Here is an 8,234-nt window from a genome sequence, read left to right as displayed (position 1 = left end):
TTCCTACCTTTTTCCGTTACTATAAATCTTTATATTAACAACAAAAAAAAAAAACGATAGCGAAAAGTCATTAACATTATTAATTTTAATTTTAAATTGTAAATAATGATTTAATGATCAAAAATTAATGTCTCAAAAAAACTATATGAAATTAATATACTTATTTATAAATAAAATAACCAAAATAAAAATAATATATTATACGATGTTAAATTTACTTGACCCTGAAAATAGTTATACATCGCAGTCTCAGCAAAAAAACACGATAAAACTGGCCAAAAATAATTTGCTGCAGCGAAAATTAAAATGAGAGATTGTCGAGAATAGCGTAGCGGTTGTATTTAGCGGAAAATGAAATGCTGAAAGATAGTTAGGCGGAAGAGGCGAGGGGCGGCTTGGCGCAGTACGGTCTGCTAGACTGCTACATCTACACTGCTCGATATAGTGGCAATGCATTACTGGTTTTATGTTCAATATGATAAGATCTATAAATGCTTACCTCAAAATAAATATTGACTGTCGACAACAAAAGTACTTTTGATACAATTTTACTCTAACCAGAAATTAATTATAACTAAATAAATAAAACATGACAATTTCTAGATTGATTACTATTAAAAATACATACAGTACCGTTAAGAAAGTATGACACCGATAATAGTACAAAAGCGGTTGGAATAATATACATTTAAAACCGTTAATACATAAACTAAAAAATAAAGTTTTCCAGATAAGATAATTTCAAATAATTGTTTTTATCAAACTATTAACCAATACTATTGACATTGAAGAACTTAGTTATTCACTTTTCTTTTTAACTATACCGTCTCAGTCAAGAATTGCAAGGTAAGGTAAGGTCTATTGAGTACATGTACATAATATAAATTAAAATGTTATATAGCTCAAATAAAAATGTTTTTAGGAAAAAGTAAAAACTTATTTTGCTGTCTGTATTCAATTAAAACGCATCATCAGGTTTAATTTATTTGTACACGCTTTATTAGTATTTGATTAACAGAATCTCTGTGGAAACAAATCTAACAAGTTCATTTTAGTTTCTCATATTTCTAATTATCGTATGAATTTGAAGGTTATATTAATATCAAATTTCAATTTTGAATGAGAATACAATATTTAAGTACTAAAAGTCAAAGTCATAGGTCAAATTTTTTTATTCAATTACATTACACTAACTTATTGATTCTAAAGAAAATGTTTGTACTCAGACTTAGAAGAACCGGCGTAAGAAAATCAACGTTAATTTTGTTTAAATTTTTTTAAATACATATATTTTTTTAACCATTGTATTTACAATGCATTTTCTCAAACTTATCTTTGAAACGTCTATGCAACGGTCGTTTCATTTCCAAGGTGAGTTATAGAAAACTAATGTCAGTTTTATGAATGAATCAATAATGAATGTCTGTTTGAAATTATATTTAAGATACAGACATTCCTTGTTCATTATATACGTATCTTCGTATACATTACCACACAAAAGAATTATTAAGCCTGTATATTCGGGTAACATTCATAACTAGCTTATCCTTGGTTTTAATATAAATGAGGAAGAAAAATGAACAAAGAATAGATCCTTGAAAGAACCATACTTACCGGAACCCCGAGAAATTTCTTACAATTAACATCAAGCCTTGAATACGATTGCTGTAGGAAGCCTTTATGCCGTAGTGGCGTACCTTCCTGACCATTGTTTCATGTTCCGCATAGTCGAAGGCCTTAGATAAATTATAAAATATCCCTAAGGCCATCAGACCTAAAAAATTTTTCTTAATGAGTTCGACACCAGCGTCGATTGTGGAGTGACACCTTGTCAAACTAATTTGTTTATTGTACAGGATTTTTTTTTATCAAAATGTACTAACATTTGATTTCAAATTTTTTAAAGTATCTATTTAAGAGAGGAAGAGCTAGGAGAGTTGAGTTATTGAGTTGTGTCTATAATTATTAGGATCAAAATGCGATAGCGAAGATTTAAAACAAAAAAAAGTAATATTACTATTTTTAACGTTTTTTTATTCTTTATAATTGTTCATTTCAGCTCAGTGCCTTTACTCTTCAGTGAGACAATGGGCCAATTTGTTTTGTTACGATGAATTCGTTTTATTAATAAAAATTATATCTGGCCAAGTGCGAGTTGGATTTGCGCACGAAAGTTACCTACCGTACCATCATCTATAGAAACGGCAAAAAAATCATGTCTTTTTATGGGAGTTGTTAGAAATATTTATTTTATTCCGTTTTTAGTATTAGTTGTTTTAGCGGCAACATAACACAACATCTATGAAAATTTCAACTGTCTAACTATCACGGTTCATCAGATACAGCCTGGTGACAGACAGACAGACAGACGGACGAAGGAGTCTTAGCAATAGGGTCCCGTTTTACCCTTTAGGTACGGAACCCTAAAAATAGGAATAACTGAAGCAAATAAATAATCAAAACATGCAAATTCATAATTTTTATCTGAAATTTGAATTATTATTAAAATTTCAGTATTTCGATTCTCCTGGTACAATATATATAATGGCAATTAGTTTAAATTAATTGATAAGATACGTATAAATTCATCATAAGTATTATTACAGACAAACATTAATATAATATACTTTACAGAATGTTCCTCTCTACCAGTGGGTCTTTATGCAGGGTAGGTATCAACCACTCAACAACGACTCTACCGCCATACAGTTACATCGCATTACTGGGTTTCGTTTTTATGGTTTTTGGTGATCTTCGCCCCATGATCGGGAACATCATTTAAGAAATCGAATATTCTTATCGGATTGTATATTTTTGGCGACTTATATTTGCATGCAAAAATATTCTGCTTACTAAACCAAAATAAATGGATTTTATGAAAGTGTGTGTTATGGCTTAAATAGAAAAATAATATACGCGACATTTGCGTGTCTCACGCACTACTGCGCAAGTACTTGTATTTTAATTTATTTTATTTTCTAAATTATTCGTGCCTTAATAATGCTATTTAAATCTAAATTAAACATCGCACCTATTTTAAATCTTACGTTATACGAATACTCCTTTAAGGCTCTAAATACATTTTATTTATTTTAAATTTTATTATTATAAAAAAGTTATGATCAACATTGTATGCAACCTAATTATTCTTTTAAAAGCATTGATCAGCTCGTAATATAGATTTAACAAAGAATAACCGGCAAGAATATACTTATAAATCAACTAGTATCATGATTTCTGAGCTTTTATTTTTTCTTAAGTCATTTCTTTGTTTGAATTACATATATGACGGCACAAAGGAACCAAAATGAGAGGAGACTGTTGGTGTCATACCATCTAGTGCTATTAGAAAAAACTGCAAAGAAATTCTAATTGTATGGCCATCATTGTTCACTATTTGTTGTATTATGTATATCCAAAATACTCTGGACAATTTAGGACTACTTTTATTAGCAAACAGCACGCACCAATCCAATCCAGCATGTAACCCGACCTAGCTGTATCGTCTGTAAGTACTTTGCTCGAGATATAATTAAAAAGGTTTTTCTTTATTCACGCAAAAATCATTTCTCCGATTCATATGGACATATATTTTAATATAATGTTGAAGCTGTTTTGAACAGATCCTTCGTCTAAAATATTTAATTGCGATCACGTAATAAATCGAATACATAATAATGTAATTTACATATATTTTCGCTTTTCTTTAAGCAAATTCTACAATCGCTATGACTGACTGTGTTCATATTTCAAAAATAATGTTTCTTTAATCCTTATTAACAATAATCAACGTCAAAATTTTGTCGCTTTCTGTAAATTAAAATTGTCGTTTACTTTGCGACATGGACGCGTGAGAAAAAAAAAAGATGTGTGGCGTGCGATAAGATGGATTAGCACAGTACGGCCGCTACTGATTTTATAATATTTGTTTATACATGCGACATTAGTCAATACATATTTATTGGCTAAGACCTAAACTTGTGCGAAATTGAGAGCTAAATAATTGTACATATACCTGTGTGTGAGGTACTTAATAGTTAATTCTAGATGCTCTGCGTGGTTTCACATTTGTTAACTGTCCTTGCTCCTTCCTCCTCAATCGTAATGTTAAATACTCCCTAAAGGGAATCAAACAGTCCAACTCTTCAAAAATATTTTCTAAAATTCGATTAGTGATTCAAGAATATCGCGTTAAAACAACAATATTCTGACTATATGCTCCTAATCTCGGAACCAATGATGAAAAACCCCATAAATAACCATAGTTTAGTTGAAATAAATCTGTAGTATGTTAAAAGAGGCAATTCATTATAAATTGCTAATGGAAAACGGACATTAGGAACCATCTATTTTTGTCGGATTATACTTCATAGCTCCAATACATCAGTATCTTCGTACAGAATATATTTTCTAAATGACTACATCTTAACACGTGGCAGACACTGCATTAAAATTTCAAAGACGGCAAGCAGCACTTGACCCCGGTTTCAAAATAGCCTCAAGTCTTACATAGTGACGTCTTTCAATGCAAAATATTAAAACTTATTTAGTTGTGTTGATATATTAAATAGGAAGTACGTGTGTTGCGTTTTTATTTGAATATTATATAATAATAATTTATTTCAAAAACAGCACCAACACCGACGAAGTTTACGTCGTTTAGGTTAAGTTTAAAATTTCATGTTATCCGTTTCTATAAATATAATAAAATAATTAAATAGGTATAAATGGAAAGGAGAGAAATATTCGCTCGCATTTGATTTATTATGTAGTAGTTATATTCGTAAGTAATTTTAGCCTAAAGAAAAAATGTGTAACAAAGAAAAGATTATCTCTATAAGAGATTTCTTCCAGCCACACTACATTTTGAGTGATATAAATACATTACAGTACTAGATAAATACAAGCACAATAATAAACTATTAAATACTAGTTAAACATTCGGCTTTATCCACACAAACTGTCACTTTACCAATTGACCCCCTCGAGGGGTGAATTAAAAAAGTAGCATATGAACTTTCTCGTACTTAAATTATCTCCGTACAAAATGTAATCTTAATCGGTTCAGCGTTTTAAGCGTGAAGGGGTAGCAGACAGTTACTCTCGCATTTATAATTACGATAGAAACATTCAGACGAATTTTAAGCATAAGAATAAAATTAAACTAACTTAAACTCACTTACAAATTCTATGATAATGAAATGATAACAGCTTGTGTATGTATGTATATAATAAACTTATTTGTAATATCGAAAAATATTAAATGCAAGTAAATCGTAGACTTGAGATGAGAGTAACGCTCCAGACTAGAAAGGTCAGTTGCAAAGGTAAGCGACCTGGCGATAGCCCGAGCTCGTGACACTGTCTGATGCGAACTGGGGTAACCCTTTGTTCAACTACTCACGTCGGTTGCACTTTATTCGTGAAATTAGGAATAAAAAGGAATAAAACGTTGAATAAAACCTCTTTTATTCGAAACACCAAACATGCATATTTTATGACACAATATACAAACTACTGAACGTACAACTCGTTGGTCGAAATTTGACCATAATTGATTTTAGAAAAATATATTATTATTATTGTATTATTTACATTTATTTTTATTGATAACGTTAAAACTTTTCAGTACCTACCAAACAAAGAAATAGGTACTACAAAAAAAAAATCGGTTGCGCCGTTTTGTCTTTTTTTTACGCCAGAATAAAAAGCTGTTTAGTACGTGCATTATATTTTTTGGTATTTTTTTTGTACAAGGCCGGTATTAGTGACAGTCGCCTTTGTAAACAAATTAAAAAAAAAACGTGTTGTTCGTCGTCAAAAGATATCATTTATTGTAATTATCTTGTCGTGTTTTAATTTAATTCCTCGAGTAAAGATATTTATTTTCTCCATATATGTTAAACCTGTGATAGTGGTAATTGCAACGCGTCATATTATGTGCACGTGAAGTACGTGACAATTTTAATTGAAGGCAAGTACATTTTTCATATACAAACATAAATGCGATATTTTCATGCATAATGAAGTTACAAGCTGACTATCTCTGCCATGAGATGGTCAATTACTTGTTTATTTATCAAAATTTATACAAAACTTTTGTAATTTATAATTCCGTTTATGACCCCACAAAGTTTCTCGAATGCGTTCAAAAGTTTTCTGATAAAATATTATTATATCACAAAATGATGATTAAATAAGAACGTTTTAATAAATTACAACAATTAAAAAAAAATGATGTTTTTAATTACCCTTTTCCCACTCAGAATGGTAATAATTATTTTAATTTAAATTTTCTTGGTTTTGAAGGATGTCAAACCTGAAAATATATAATGTCCATAATGTTCGTATATCTATAATATTAATATAACATATAGTATATATACTTTCAAAAATAATAAAATACACAATAAACAATGTAACCGGTGTACGGATATTTCGAGTCGAAAATACAAAATAAATTTTCCGCCTTATCATAGCGACACGTTCAAAAAAAAAAAGGTAGGTTTATGCCTCTGTCAGTTCATGAAAAATTCAAGTTATCTAGCGAGGCCCAAACACACCTTTGAATGTATAATGCATGATTTATTACAGTTCGAACTAAGAGTAACAGTTTTAACACGATTTATGAAGTTAAAGAGTCGCCACCCCATCATGTATTATTCATTGAATTCGTTAAAATTCTCGCAAATCTCTTGTTTAACTTGTAACTCTTCTATTAATCCTACACTCCTGAATTTATGTATGTATTACTTAAAATTTAAATAAACCGATAAAATTTATTCAGTCTTGAATGACTGTAATGACTGTTAATTTTTACTTCTAGTTAATGTTATAAATACGAAAGTAACTATGTCTGTCTGTCTGATGTTCTTTCACGGCCAAACTGCACTGAATTTAAAATTAGGCATGAAGCAAGCTTAAACTGTAAGCGAGGAGTTATATCCTATGCCTTCTTTCTGGTTAGAAAATCTTTATTTCTCATTGAGAATAGTTATTCACTTACATGAGACACAACGTACAAGTTTCATTTAAATTTTTATGTATAACATGTCTCTTTGTCCCTAACATCTGAAGACAACGCGATAGAATATATTAATTGACTTGATGATATTAAAACGCTAGCAATCAATTTAGAATAAGTTATTTGACAAGTAAAAGAATAATTGTCTTCGGTGTAATAATGACTGACGTATACGAATTTCTTATTAAGAAAAGGGGCCTTATAAGTAACAACTTGTTAATATCCAACAACTGGGCTTAGGCCCCATTTCTTTTAGAGGTTCAGTGCTTTTTTACCACGTTGCTCCAATGCGGGTTAATGGATAGCATTAGCATTAGCATTCTGTAAATTTTCCTACTGCTGGGCTAAAGGCCTCCTCTCCCTGTGAGGAGAAGGTTTGGAGCATATTCCACCACGCTGCACCAATGCGGGTTGGCGGAATACACATGTGGCAGAATTTCGTTGAAATTAGACACATGCAGGTTTCCTCACGATGTTTTCTTTCACCGCCGAGCACGAAATGAATTATAAACAAATTAACAAATAATAAACAAATTAAGCACATGAAAATTCAGTGGTGCCTGCCTGGGTTGAACCCGAAATCATCGGTTAAGACGATTGAATGAAGAACGCATGCAGCGTTCTAACGACTGGGCCATCTCGGCTCAATGGATAAGAGATGACCAATTATTTTCCTGTCTCGAACGTTTGTAACTCTTTTTAATATTATATTAGTAACTTATTTATATATTCTAAGGCTGACCAACAAATCAAAGAGAGGACTCATTTGGGAATAGAACGGTCTTTTATATGCAAAAGTATTTTTCTAAATTATTAAATACAATTAACCCAAGACACATTACAAACCCCCCCGGTGTTGCAGAGGTCCGTGGGCAGTAATCGCATTCTATTAGGTGAGCCTCATGCTCGTTCGCCACATATTCCATAAGCTTCAAGCTTGCATCTTAAGGGTAAACACCATAACCAATACTGGAATCATTAAACATTGAGACATTTTCATATTTTTATAGCTCTTGTACGTGACGCTTTCATATCAAACGCTCAGACGCCGCCAGACGCTTCGAACACGTGTAGACAAGCACCGCCAGGAGAAAACATTCCCGCCTAGATTGTCAGCCAGTAACAGTTCGTGTCTTGTCTCGTCTGCTTCGTTACGAGACGAACACGTTACAAGCTTGTAGATATCAATTGACCTTTGATCTCTCAGTCG

Source organism: Vanessa atalanta, chromosome 1 (genome assembly GCF_905147765.1).
Source record: "Vanessa atalanta chromosome 1, ilVanAtal1.2, whole genome shotgun sequence".
In the NCBI taxonomy this organism is placed as follows: Eukaryota; Metazoa; Arthropoda; class Insecta; order Lepidoptera; family Nymphalidae; genus Vanessa; species Vanessa atalanta.
This window is presented reverse-complemented; position numbering follows the sequence as displayed.